Source organism: Lacerta agilis, chromosome 6 (assembly GCF_009819535.1).
Source record: "Lacerta agilis isolate rLacAgi1 chromosome 6, rLacAgi1.pri, whole genome shotgun sequence".
Taxonomy (NCBI): Eukaryota; Metazoa; Chordata; class Lepidosauria; order Squamata; family Lacertidae; genus Lacerta; species Lacerta agilis.
In genome coordinates this window covers 84552859-84567867 of record NC_046317.1, presented here as the reverse complement: position 1 = coordinate 84567867, position 15009 = coordinate 84552859, and the positions used below count along the sequence as shown (strand labels likewise).

The 15009-nt window shown below is 43.9% G+C and overlaps 1 protein-coding gene across 7 annotated transcripts in view; it reads right to left on the bottom strand.

The window, feature by feature from the left end:
- The window catches only part of CDH4 (cadherin 4), a 763202-nt gene that overhangs the window by 306670 nt on the left and 441523 nt on the right, over positions 1–15009 (bottom strand). The window lies entirely within an intron of this gene.

The following is a 15009-nucleotide window of genomic DNA, read 5'->3' as shown; positions in this document are numbered from 1 at the left end:
TTCAGGACAGGATATGTATACACATTCCCACCCCAAAACTGCCAGTGCTGGATTCATTTCTAAACCAGAACAGACTCCTTCATTACAGAAGAACTCAGCTTCCTGCAATACTTCAGACAATGGCTGAGAAGGTACTGGATTTGTTGTTTTAGAAAAGTTTCCTGCTTGTAGATACTCCAGGGTACCTACTCAGGAGCATATCCACAAACCTTGCGGAGATGAAATGCGAAGTATTCAATTGAAGTTAGTCCGACAACAACAAAAAACCTTTGCTGGCTATTTTTTTTTAAAAAAAAATAATGCTAGTGGAGGACAGAGTGATGTATGAATTCTATTCTACATGTACAAGGCATTCAGCTGCCATTGGCAAAGGTAAAGGTAACAAACAAGATTCTTTTATTCTTGTGTATGTATGTTTATATTATTATTATTTTTTAGCAAATAGGGTGAGATTACATTTGGCATTGTCATGCAGAACAAATGAAAGGCTTGTGGACCAAAAGCAGAACACACACACACACACACACACACACACACACACACTTGTTTGCTTAAATAATTACTGTGTTTGCATTTAGGTCACTGCCGAATTTGCCAGAACTGAAGCATCAGCAACCCTGAAAATCTGCAGCAACAGTAGACAAAACTACCATGTCCAATGATCCTCTTTATTTCAGACCTTGATTTGTTTCTGCCTATTGATGTTAAGCTGTTCTCTTTGTCAGGGTGTCATCCCCTCTATTTCCTACCATGTTCTCGTCCCCCTGTTGCAAAGCTATAATGGCTACCTTTCAGCCATATTTACAAATAGTTGTAAGCTCCGTGGTGAATTTAATCAAAGGAAGCTTCGCATCGCATCCTATTAGCATCAAAACACAAATTGCTATTCATGAACGATTTGTGTCAAAGTGCTCTGAAAAACTGGCATTTTTAGCTGCAAGATGCTCTCCTGTGCACAGCGCTTCAGCAGGGGCATTAAATTAATGTGTTTGCATAAAAGGCGTTTGCTAATTGACAAAGAAATGGGAATTGGGCAGCTGACTTCTACTTTAAAGATAATGAACAGCATTGGGAAGGAATATATGTACTGGTAGACAAGATCACCTCTTTGCTCCTAAAAACAAAAGTATCTTAATTTTGGAAGCAAACAGGAACCAATCCTAACAGGCTGCTTGAAGTGCCAGATCAAACTGTTTGATCATTGGCACTTCCAAAGGCAAACAGAGGCTGTGGCACATTTGCAACCTTTATCAAAACAGGCGGCACACAATCAAGAATGCTATGTTTGCTTAGGAACTCATTAGATAAAATTACCTCCCCGTTTACAGAACAGAATACAATTGCAGGATGGTTTTTATTTTTTGTTAATCAGCTAGTTAAGCAAGAAATTCATTACTTTCTGGGAGGGGTGGTTTCAGTTAACAGGAGGGCTGCACAGAACAGTTCGCATTAGAGTCAATTAGTAAGAAAAATTGTCAATTTTGGCAAGCGTGCAGGATTCGTCGGTTGACAGACGGGGAAAAGACTGAGTGAGAGACTAACACAGACATCTCATAATGACCAAAAAAAGGGGAAAGAAGGAAGGAAAGGAAAGAAGGCGGGTGATAAGAGATTTGCAGAATGTTCAGTGCAATTGCACTCTGCAAATCTGGTGCGCTATAAGGGGGTGTTTATGAAAGTCAGAGGTGCTCAGTTTCTTTACTCTTAGAGGACACTTTCTTTTGCAAATAAGAGTTTGGGGGCCAGAAGTACATAATTTGTTTAACAAACTGGTTTCATTATGGACGACCAGGTTCTGTAATAACGTTGGGCTCATGTAGCACAATGGTCTTCCACTGGTCTAGACCCGACTCCCAAGCTGCAACATGGGGGCCATATTCACATTTTCACATTTGTCTTATCTGTAATAGTGCTAATAAGGCACATTATTAATCCTCAAATGGAAATTCACAGAAATATGCATCTTATTTTTTAAAAAAATGGCTCGTGCCTTTCTCCTGCCACATTGCGGCACTCCTAGGAGCTGTTAAAATGAGTGCCTCATCTGATTAATATGTCCTGGTCCGGACACGCACACCGTCCTCCTTTGGCTTGTGCAGCCTAAACTGGAATTCAGCATGGCAGCAACAGCTTTGCTGCGACCCATCTGATGTGAACTTGCAATGGCGGGTCCCAAACCGCTGACTGAAGACCTATGATCTAGCAGTAGGGGTTTGCTGGTTATGGAACATCAGTGAAACAGCAGCATTAGATACAAAATCCAATGAGAAGTAGGGATAGTAATGTAAGATCAGCCCGGCTTGATCAGCCCAACAGCCCATCAAGTCCAGCACATTGTTCTCACGGTGGCCTATAGGAACGCCACAGGCAGAACCTGAGTGCAACAGTGCTCTCCCCACCTGCATTGTCACCTACATCAGATTGGCAGGTGGGATAATGTGGCCCTCTCCATCAGCATGTCTGAGGACTGCTTCCACTTGGCTACTTCTCTGGCACAACTGCCTCCATCAGTGATCATTTCTGCTGCAGACATGCATTCATAAAAGGCATATGCTCTTCTGCTAAGGCTATGGCTTCTCCCCTAGTGGCTTCCCCTAACAAATGGCTTCTCTTCTCAATGGAAGAATGCACCAGCACTTCGGGCTGGTTCGAGGTTCAGCTCTGAGGGCCTTCTGGCAGTTCTCTCACTGAGAGAAGTGAGGTTACAGGGAACCAGGCAGAGGTCCTTCTCGGTAGCGGCACCCGCCCTGTGGAACGCCCTCCTATCAGATGTCAAGGAAATAAACAACTATCTGACTTTTAGAAGACATCTGAAGGCAGCCCTGTATAGAGAATTTTTAATGTTTAATATTTTATCGTGTTTTTAATATTCTGTTGGAAGCTGCCCAGAGTGACTGGGGAAACCCAGCCAGATTAAGGGGGATAAATATTATTATTATTATTATTATTATTATTATTATTATTATTATTATTATTACAAGGTTGAATGGTCTTCAAGTTTATTCCTTAGGCTTCTGCTGCAATTTGCTTGAAGGCTGCAATCCTTTCTCATTCACTCCTTTATAATTGCTTTTTAAATGTTTTTGAAAGAGTTGTTATTGCGCTGCATTGCTTTAATTTCTTCTGCTCAGTGCGAAACAACCTACATTGCATGTCTCAAACCCTATTCAGCTCCAGTAATCTCTGGTTATAGCACTACAGGTCGCAAAGGGTGTGGAAGACCCCTCCCCTCCCCTCCCCTCCTGGAAGGGTGCGGCTACCCATCAAAGAAAACATTACTGAGTTAGAGACATCAACCACCTGCCTCCATCTAAGGCAGCTTCGAAAGGGTGCTGTAAACATAAAGCAAACAATCAAAGCAAAATTAAGCATGCATAAGTACCATTAATTTAAGTGAGTGAATAGAGCACATAGTTAAATCTCTCTTATTGCAAGTAATATGATTTAATGGTGCTTAACTTTGGCTGGATCACACCCAAAAATACAATTCTAAGTCTAGCTGTGTTGCAGAAAACAACAACTCAATAGTACCTCAGAGATTAACTAATTTGTTGTAGCGTGGGCTCTTGTAGGCAAGAGTTTTACTTCATAAGATGAATGGAAAGTGAATATATAGGCGCCCAGAAGTCCAGAGGTGGCATCCTGATTCATGAGGTTGTCTACCACCATGGATGGCCCAAGCAAGAGGAGGTCATAAATCCCAAGGGTTCCAAGCACATGGCAAGGCAAGATCAGCACCTTGGAGAGCGTTCTAGATACGCATTTCAGAACCAGAGTTAGTGATCATAGAGCTGAGGAGGAACATGCAAGTTGCCTCAACAGTGTCTTGGGGCACCTTGCAGATTTTTATACCCTAGGCTTGGGATTCATGAAATTCAGGGCCCATTTCCTGAATTCTGCATCAGGGCATTTAAAGGGCTGGTGTCTTTTGCAGCCATTTGCTTCCACTAGGCCCTGAGTTTTCAGTCCGGGGAGATACCACCACAAGGCTCCCTTGATCCTCAAAGGAGCCTGTGGACCTCTGCTATCAGAGTCTGGGGGCAAAGGTGTCTCCTTGGGATTAAAGGGAAGAGCTGTGGTATCTGGAGTCTGCTGCTGCATATAGGACAGACCAGAAAGAGGAGGCATCTCCTTCTTGGGGCTGCCATTGGAAAAGAAAGACTCTGCCTCCAAGGATTCCTGGTCTGCAGCCATGACAAGTGGTGTGTACTGCTATGCAAGTGAAATGAACAATAAAGAATCATGATTAAAATAACAAAACATGTTTAAAACATAGCCTTTTCTCTTTGGGCCATTAGCCATAGCTGGTAATATCTGGGGACTTTACAATTGCTCTTAGCTTAGATTGCTGTTAGCAGGGCATGAAGTGAATGATATGAGCCGTCAAGACAATGTCCAAAAAGGAGTCAGTCTGAATCATGTTTTAAAAGTTTCCAAATGTCAAAAGTATTTCTTAAATTAAAAACAACAACCTAGAATTTCACTTTTTTGGGTTCCCCCCCCCTAATGCTGTCGCTCGCTGTGTTGGCAAGTCATGAAACACATTGTCAAACGTCTCCTAAGATGAAATTTAGAGACCTTCATATTTACCATCTAATTGCAAAGCTTCATCTGAAAACTAGATTTCTCCCATGTCAGTTAACCTGAAACAGGAATGCAGCTGGTGAAGGGGGCAGCAAGCAATAAGAGCATCTGCTCCAAGCACACCTAGAGAAAGTGTGCTAAATGGAAAGCAACGTTTATACAATTGCCTGAAAGTTATTTGGGGGGAGGATCTCAGTAGCACAAGCAGAGGCATCTTTCCAATGTCATTTGGGTTTGTCAGAAACTTCATGTCAGATGGGATGAGCCTGGGATATTGGGTTCTTTTTTATGTCAGTGTCTTACATCCTGGAAGAGTTCCTATTGCCATGAGAAATAACCTAATGGAGCTCCACCAGATGACCTGCTTATTGAGCATTCATCCTGATTTAATTGCTTACAGCTTATATTGTGGTTAGAGTATGTGCACACCCACAGCATACATTCAAAGAACTATGATCCCAGTTTAACAGTCATGGCTTCCTTCAAATAATATTGAGAACTGTAGTTTGCTAAGGGTGCAACCCCTGTTCATCTCCCAGAGCTACAATTCCCAGAGTGGCTTAACATTCAATTCAACTAGCAATTTTCACTCCGTAAGGCAAACAGGAGTCTCCTAGTAACTCTCAGCACCAGTAATAAAATACATTTCCAATAATTCTTTGGGAGAAGCCATGATTGCTAAAATGGTATAATCCTGCTTTAAATATCTGACACAAACGTGGCCTGTGTCCAGTTGTTCTTGAGCATTTGTTCTGATTTGTTTATGACAAAGAACATTCATTTGGATTTGTCTTCCCTATATCATTCATTCATTCATTCCACATTTTTCAAAGCATTTCCATTTTCCAAACCACAAAAAGTGTTGTTGTTTTTTCTCCTTGGTGCTCAGGTGGCAGGCAGCTTTCACTTTCATTGTGCAAACCTAATGCTTTGGCATGCGCTTGAATTCCTCCTGCAAAATATTGACAGTCTGGAGGCACCCATTGTCAGCTTCTCCCAACTGACCCAACATTACCAAAGCAGTGTCACAGCAGTGCTGCTAGGCAAGCATCTGCCAGAAGAGGCCCTCAATATGTTCTAGAAGTGATGAAAGACCTCTTTATGGAACAACTCTTTTGGCTGTTGCACCACACCTTGAGCAGGATGAAGAAGTTTTGCACAATCAAAGAGCCGCAAGCAAGTAAGTTCAAGACCCATTCAAATTAATTGACCTAAATTAGTTATATTCCTTAATTTCAATAGGGTCTATTCTTAGCGCAACTAAAGTGGTTGTATGCAAACCAAAAATAGCACCTACGGACATTGGTTCTATGCTCTCCAGTCGACAAAAGAAGGAAAACGTGACTGACGGGAACAGAGGAAGTTGCCTTATATTAAGACAGACCGATGGTCCATGTAGCTGACTATTGTGTAAACTGACTCCAGGGTTTCAGGAAGGGAATCTCTCCTGGTCCTACCTGGGGATGATGGGGCTTGAACCTGGGAGCTTCTGCATGCAAGGCTATTGCTTTACCATTGATATAAACTATGGAACTTGCTCACACAGGAGGCAGTAATGGTGGCCAACTTGAGAACTGGAAAAAATTCAGAGAGGATAAGGCTCCCAATGGCTACTAGCCGTGATGGCTATGCTCTGCCTCTGTGGTTGGAGGCAGTAATGCTTCCGAATACCAGTTGATGGAAACCACAGGAGGTGAGAATGCTCTCGTGCTTGGGTCGTTCTTGCAGGTTTCCTAAGGGTTTCTGGTTGGTCTTTGTGAGAACAGGATGCTGGTCGAGATGGGCCACTGGCCTGATTCAACAGGACTCTTTTACAGCCCAGTGCTTTTAAAAACAACAACAACACCCCACAATGTTTCAAGTTGTGTTCCTCCCTATAAATCTCTTCTCAAGTTACAGGTGGGTAGCCGTGTTGGTGTGCCATAGTCAAAACAAAATAAAAAATTCTTTCCAATAGCACCTTAGAGACCAACTAAGTTTGTTCTTGGTATGAGCTTTCATGTGTATCTGAAGAAGTGTGCATGCACACGAAAGCTCATACCAAGAACAAACTTAGTTGGTCTCTAAGGTGCTACTGGAAAGAATTTTTTATTCTCTTCTCAAGGTTACTCTTAAAACTCCTGCCTCTGGGAACTTGCTTATATAGAATCTCATATATTTTGACCATGAGGAATCATCACAGCATTGATTGTGTATGTTGTGTGTTGGTGTTCTTTATGGAGCTTTTGTTTACATCAACTTTTTGATGTGGCATAATGTGACATTGGCAGGCGGCAGTAAGAAACAGGGAAATTGGAGGTCAAAGGGTTGCGATCAGGCAGGGTAAGAAACATACATCACGAGCAGGCATACCTGGGTCTCTGTGTTTGTTTTCTTTTGTTCAAGAGAAGTGATTTATTAGTTCATGGGTGGCTCGGTTTTATGAAAGACAGGCAGCAAACAAATTTCACCTTGGGGTGAGATTTTAATACATTTCAGGACCTTGACAAGATTAGCATATTATCTCTTCAGTGCCTTATACCTTGAGCAAATGAGAGCTCTGTCAAAGTGAACATATTTGTGTGCTAACAGATCTATTTATGAGTATGGCTTGCCTGCGTGATGTGGCAGAAAGCACCTCACATATAACAAGATGGATGTATATATCTGTCTTAGCCTGGGCTCAGTTGTTTATGCTCTGATGACCTCCCATCTGGATTACTGTACTGTGCTGTAAATGGGGCTGCCCTTGAGGATAGGCCAGAGGCTTCAGCCAGTGCAGAATGTGGCTGCTAGGTTGGTAAGTGGGGTAGCATGATGGGACCATGTGACATCAGACCCGAAAGCACTGTGCTGGCTACCAGTGAGTGACTGGGCCCAATTAAAGGTGTTAATACTAGCATATAGTGCCCTCTTTGGCCTGGTGAGGTTGTCTCACTCATTGTTGACTTCTAAGAGGAATTTTTGGCTTCATGGGCAAAAGTGTACCTATGTGAGACAACTTGGATAGGTGGGTGGGACAACCTACCTATCAATTGTATGGTAGCGTCATGACATCAGCTGACCCACCCACCTGTCAAAATCCATTACACAGTGGTTCTCAAGTGCTCAACAGTCAACCAGCTGTTGGGAACTGAAGGATCAGCTCTCTATCAGCTGCAGAAGAGCCCAAGCCCACCTTCCCTTGCCAATGCACCCTTTAAGACTCCTGATCACACAATCAGCCATGTTTCTACCTGCCCCACATCTGATGTGGGGCCTCATGGGCCAAATTTGCACCCCTGCTGGACCACATCTGATCTTTGACATGGAGGTTCCCTTCCCCAGCATAGGACACGTGGTGGTTGCATAACAAAGATGTAAACAATAACCACAGTACTCAACAACCTATCTAGTATTTGTGGTGTTGATCATCTGACTTTCATTAAGCCAGCAAATACACGCTTCCTAAGATATCAAGAAGGAAAGCCCTTATAAGCCATACCCAGCAAAAAGAGAGAAATAAAAAGGCTTCCCTTTTTCCCCGGGAATGCAATTTCATTCAAGTGTATCTTTCATAAATGCTGACATGAGCTAGAAGGCCAAATTATTCATTTCATAAACAAGGTTTTTTTTCTCTCTCCCCATTTCTTCCTTTTGCAGAATATACCCACAGGCGCCATCAACACATTCAACTGTAAAAATAGCCAGTTGGATGAGAGCAGTGTGAAAAAACTTTTATCTTAAGTATTTACTGTTATTCCAGAATATCACTCCACTTTCATGGGGGGGGGGAGAGGCGGTAATTCAGCACTCTGGTGGTAAATCTGTGACCTCATTTGCATTTTCTAATTGAATTGCTATCAGGTTTCTTGCAAGAGTGAACAACCAAAAAGAGAAAAGGGGGGGGGAGAGACCCTGAAAGTTCTTACAGTTTCATAACACCACTTGGATTAGCTGGGGGGGGGGCAGAGGAGAGAAAGCTTACTTTATGGGTCTGTTTAGCATGAAAAATATTGTTAGTTCATGGAATGCCATAGACTTTGCCATTTAAGAGACAGCCAGCTCTGGTTCTAAGGGTGGCCCAGGAAGCTGGGATTTCTCCTACATCACCTGCCATTTGAAGTGCCTCACAATGTCTTCGAATGTTGCTACATCAGGCATTGTAGGGAATTTTCAATGACAGACAACGTTCAGATCTAAACCCCATCACAGGGAGCCAGGATTAATGCCAACAGGTGTCCCTACTGAGCTGCCTGTGCTTCTCCCCACAGATATTGCTGCCATTCTGCTTAAATATACATGTATTCTGAAATGTTTGCTGGGGAGAGGGATGAAAATACTATGCTTTGTTTCAAGTAGGTGACCGGGACCAGCTTCTTATTGGGCGAGACGACAGAGTCCAATTAAAGAGCAAGAAATGGTGAATTATTTAGCTTATCATCAATTTATCATCACCACAATATGGATTTTCTGCCTTAAGCACCAACATGTTTTGGTCCATCTCTGTAAGCGGAAAAGGTTACTTGGCAACTAATAAACAACTGCATCTCCTTTAGGCAATGTTAAGCAAAGCAAGTAACACCACATGCACGGTCAGTTATCTCTGGATTTTTTTTAAAAAAATTATATAGGCTGCCCAATGATATTGTCCCCTGGTCAGGTCACTTTTCTGGGTATTGCCACTTTGCTATTATAGAGCATGCCACTAAGGCAGACATAGGCAAACTCGGCCCTCCAGATGTTTTGGGACTACAACTTCCATCATCCCTAGATAACAGGACCAGTGGTCAGTGGAGGTTGCCTATGCCTGCACTACGGCATGGATAGAGAACCTGTGGAGAACCTGTGCGCTGCCCCCCACCATTACTCTGAGCCAGTATGGCCTATAAGGGGTGATGGGAGTTGTCATCCAATCACATCTAGGGGGCCACAGGTTCTCCACTATGATCATACAGCTCTGGAATCGACTGGCACTGGGAAAACGTGGGCCCAATCTCAAACAAGGTGCTGTAGGTTGTAGGTCAGAGAAGTCCTATTGAGATTAATGAACCTAAGTTTTGCATGTTCATTAATTTTCAGCAGGTTTACTCTGATTAGGAGTGCATTAAGGAGCTGGAGGATCAAGGCCACTAGACAGAAGCTGAACCATGAGAAGACCAATAACTGCTATTTTATTATCATCCTTGCTGGAAGTTGCAAGTGGGCAGAGTACTGTTGCTTTCATGTCCAGCTTGCAGGCTAGCCACTATGGATGTTGGTTTAGATGGGCCTGATCCAGCAGGCTTATGTTACATCCTTATTATGTTCTGGTTATTGAACAAGATTCTGCACACACACACGCTATTTGCATGCCTATTAAGACATACAATTCCCCACTTACAACATGCAGAACTACAGTCTAGCTGTAGATTCACCATATGAAGAATTCTTTGTCTACTCTTGTCTTCAGAGAAACATGTGAGAGGAGACACAGCATGTAATAAAAAAATCATATTTTAAGTACTGCAAAAAACAACAACACAACAACTCTGTGCATATCCTACAGTGGCTGCTAAGTGTGTGCATGTTTGTTTTAATTCTATTGGATTTCTGAAAAACAACATACCAGATCAATTTCCCTGAACAGACATGTCAGGGTCAGTGCCTCAAAAGCACTGGGATTTTGACTTGATAATGTTTAGTTTCAGTGCTGTTTGATATCCTTCAAATAATCCCATGAACCTGTTTAATTTCTTTTGCAAACAAAACTCTTGTTTTGTTCATAAAAGCAAAGCAGGGAGCTTTAAATAAAGCATAAGCTCAGCCTCCCACTATGATGACACACAATAATAGAGTCCGTGACCTTGTCATTAGTCTTGTTTTCCACCGTTTTTCCACCATCCAACTATACACTAAAAAGGCTTTTAAGAAAAGAATGATGTGAATTTTAAAAAGCCAGAGTTCTATCTGTCTTGAACCAGAGTTCAGCTTGTATTAATATTCTACAAATTTACAATCAAATATTTTGCTAAAGTTGAAATGCACTGCAACTTGTATTCTTTTCGCCGGGGATAAATTTTAAGTAGCTCACTGGAGACGACAGTGTGATCCGTAATACTGAAATGAAATGTGTTCATATTTGCAGAGTATAGAGCACTCCGGCTCAATTGCAAAAAGCATTAAAACAGTGTTGCTCTATTAAGAACTCGCATTTCACATATAATCATAGAAGTGTGGAGTTGGAAGGGACCCTGAAATTCATCTAGTTCAACCCACTGCAATTCAGGAATATGCCACTGTCTCATACCGGGATCAAACCTGCAACCTTGCCATTATCAGCACCAAGCTCTAATTACTGTAACTGAGCTATCCAAGCACAAAAATCATCCCTTCTTCACTATCCCACTCAGAGGATGTTGTTCCCCCATCACCCTCAGACCCAGGGGATGGCTCCCCTCTAGCTACTTGGCCACACAAGAATTGCAGACTGCTCTCCAAGGGTGGCATGATCACCGGAAAAGAAAGCATTCCCATACTCCAGATCAGGGGTAGGCAACCTAAGGCCTGGGGGCCGGATGCATCCCAATTGCCTTCTCAATCCAGCCTGTGGATGGTCTGGGAATCAGTGTGTGTTTATATGAGTAGAATGTGTGCTTTTATTTAAAATGCATCTCTGGGTTATTTGTGGGGCCTGCCTGGTGTTTTTACATGAGTAGAATGTGTGCTTTTATTTAAAATGCATCTCTGGGTTATTTATGGCCTTGTGGGGCATAGGAATTCATTCATCCCCCCCCCCAAAAAAAAATAGTCTGGCCCATCTGAGGGACAGGGCTCGCGCGTCCATTAAGGTGAACTAGGCAATTGCCTAGGGTGCCAAAATGGAGGGGGCGCTGACCAGGCTTGGGCGGGGGTGGGGGTGGGATGGGCTCACAGCAGCTTCTCCACTGTAGCGGAGAGGTGCTGCTTGCCCCCTACACCACCCCCGGCTCCCGCTAAAGCAGGCTTTGGTGGGGGGTGGGATGGGCGAGCAGCAGCTTCTCCGCTACAGCGGAGAAACTGCTGCTTGCCTCTCCACCACCCTCACCTCCCGCTAAAGCAGGCTTTGGCTGGCGGCGGGGGGCGCCAGAAGGTGGTCTCGCCTAGGGTGCAAGAAACCCTAGCACCGGTCCTGGGGGACAGAAGACCGACCCACAGCTGAAAAAGGTTGCTGACCCTGTTCCAGATAACGTCTCCAAAAGCTCAGCCAGCAGTTCCTATTGGGAGCTGTTCAAGGTTCTGATTTGCCTTGAGCTGACCTGAAGCAGCTCTGGGTATGCATTGTATATATGTATGTACATATAACTTTCCCCTACATGGTTCCCCCTTCACAACAACCCTGTGAGGTAGGTTAGGCAAAGAGACGGTGACTGGCCGAAGTTCACCCAATCAGCCTCATTGCCGAATGGAGTTTTGAACCCCTGTCTCCCAGATTAGTCCAACTACAGTATACCTGAAGGAGCGTCTCCACCCCATCGTTCAACCAGGACACTGAGGTCCAGCGCCGAGGGCCTTCTGGTGGTTCCCTCACTGCGAGAACCAAAGCTACAGGGAACCAGGCAGAGGGCCTTCTCGGTAGTTGCTCCTGCCCTGTGGAATGCCATCCCATAAGATGTCAAAGAAATAAACAACTATCTGACTTTTAGAAGACATCTGAAGGCAGTCCTGTTTAGGGAAGTTTTTAATGACTGGTGTTTCAATGTTTTTAATCTCTTGTTGGAAGCTGCCCAGAGTGGCTGGGGTATAAATAAATAAATAAATAAATAAATAAATAAATAAATAAAACCACACTGACTCTCAAATTAAAATCATGTTGTGGACTGAGGCTTAGAAACATAGGAAGCTGCCTTATACTGAGCTAAATGCCTTGGTCTATCTAGTTCAGTATTGTCTACAATGGCTGGCAGTGGCTCTCCAGGGCTTCAAGCAGGGGATATTATTCATTCCTACCTGGAAATGCCAAGGATTGAGCACAGTTCCCTCAGGGTGCATAACGGTTTGAGCAATAAATGCATCCATAGGAGCCTTAGCCTCCTTAGCATTAGGGGCCCGTGGGTCTCCCTGGTTGGTCTCCCAGGCTGCTTGGTGTAAACTATGCCCAACTTTCCTGTGCATCTTACATGCATCAGGAACATCCTATTCCATCACCATCATTTATTTATTATTTGTACCCCGCCCATCTGACTGGGTTGCCCCAGCCACTCTGGGTGGCTCCCAGCATATACAGAAGCATGATAAAACATTAAACCTTAAAAACCTGACTTCAGATACCTTCTAAAGGTATCTGATGGGAGTGTTCCACAGGGTGGGTGCCACTACTGAGAAGGCCCTCTGCCTGGTTCCCTGTAAACCTCACTTCTCGCAGTGAGGGAAACCGTCAAAAAGCCCTTGGAGCTGCACCTCGGTGCCCGGGCTGAACGACAGGGGTGGAGATGCTCCTTCAGGTATACTGGACCGAGGCTGCTTAGGGCTTTAAAGGTTTAGTTTTTTTTAATATTTGGCACCTTTGTTTTTGTCACTGTGTTGATTTCTAGTCATGGCTGTGAAGAACGAATCTTCCTTTGCAGACAAAGCTCGATGTTTCCATCACCTTATGTCATAGAATCATAGAATTGTAGAGTTGGGAGGGAGAGACTCATCTAATGCAAACCCCTGCAATGCAGGAATCTCAGCCAAAGCATCCATGATGGGATGGCCATCCAACCTCTGCTTAAAAACCTCCAATGAAGGAGAGTCCACAACCTCCTTATGGAGTCTTTTCCACTGTCAAACAGCTCTTACTGTCAGAAGGTTTACTGATGTTTAGTGGGAATCTCTTTTCTTGTAACTTGAAGGCATTGCTCCAAGACCTACCTTCCAGAAAAGGATTGACAGGTGGATGTTCTGTCTCTGACTGAAGACCTTTAGGGTGGTAGAGTCACCAGGTAACTGGTGAACATCTCTTACCATTAAGCAGTTTAAGTTGCTATATCTGACCTGGCCTCTGGGGTTGGCGGAAAACAAGTCTTTGCCTTCTTCAGATATTTTAGAGTATTATGCCATTCTGCTCCCCCCCCTCATGTCTTCACTTCAGCAGGCTAAACATAACCTGTTCCTTAAGTCTTTCTTCACAGAATTCCCCACCCCCACCCCAATACCTTCCCAGAGCCTATGCAGTCATTGCTTTCCCTAAAGGTCAGGATGAGCTGGCAGCTAATTTTCCAAAAGCGGTTCCTCCAACCTGACAGTCCTCCATCTCTAGATAATAAATCTTCAGGTTGGAAGTCTGGATTACTTCTTCAATAGCAAATGGCACGTCTGTGAAGCTACAGGGCCAAAGAACGGGGTCAATGAAGGAAAATTTATTGCCGTGGGATTCTCTGCTGAAGAGCCTCAGGTACATATTCAGATGTCGGCAACACAGGCAGAGTCAGAGTCAATGTAAAAAGAGGGGATTGGCGGAAGCTCCAGGAGCAGAGGAGAATTACGCTTCCCTTTCCATCCATTTGTCTGAAGGCTGTATCTCAACCAAAGGGGACGATATATCACCACAAAAGAGGACGTGAAGGCAGGAAGTGGGTGAGAAATTCTCCCCAGTTCACCAAAGTTCAATCTGAAGGATGATCGAGTGGCCTTTTAAGAATAAGGAAGAACCAGCTCAAAAGTCAATTCCCCCCTTTAGCTACATTAACCTGAAAGCCTGCGCACAGGGAATAGAATTCATGGCCGCGAAATGATTCACAAGGGTCTCACTACTGCCTGTTGCTGTGCCTGTTTGGAAAAACTTGCCTGGGCTGATTTATTTATTTATTGCTCACATCTCCCGCCCGCCTTGTTTCTAAAGTTTGCGTGGCCAACAGCAAGATGAGGTACCATTTTGGGATGGATCCAGGGCCCTGGGTTCTTAAACAAAGACTAAAAACAGCAACAGCACCCTCCTTCGCCCCAGCCCAGGTTTATTCTTGGCCACAAAGGCTGTTGGAAAATTGAGCAAATAATTGTAGCCCTATGTACTATGAATGCAGGGGTAATGGGTGTTGGTGGAAGAAAATTGGCAGGAAACCGTTCCACCATTCATTGCTTCTACTGCATAATTGCTCCTCTCCAGACACTAGCCTAGCTGGGGGAAACGGACATTCTTGGTTGATTCAAACATGATACGGCCTGTCTTGGATTGTACCATTTCAGACTGCAGGTGAAGGATCTGCTTCTGGGATTTATTTATTTTTAACCCGCAGGTCATGGAGAGTTAGCACATTAGGGAGAAGAGTCTATACTGCTTGTTAACATGGGGACCTTTCAAATATACGATTCCCACATTCCAGCCAAGATATTAGCATGCGCTGTTTCTGCACATTTTAATTGACCATTAGAGATTGTGGAGGCCTATAATGATGTGCAAGGTCCTTTGAGCACAGTGCCCCAAGCCTTTCTGGGCTATAGGCCAAAACACTAACACCTTGCACCAAG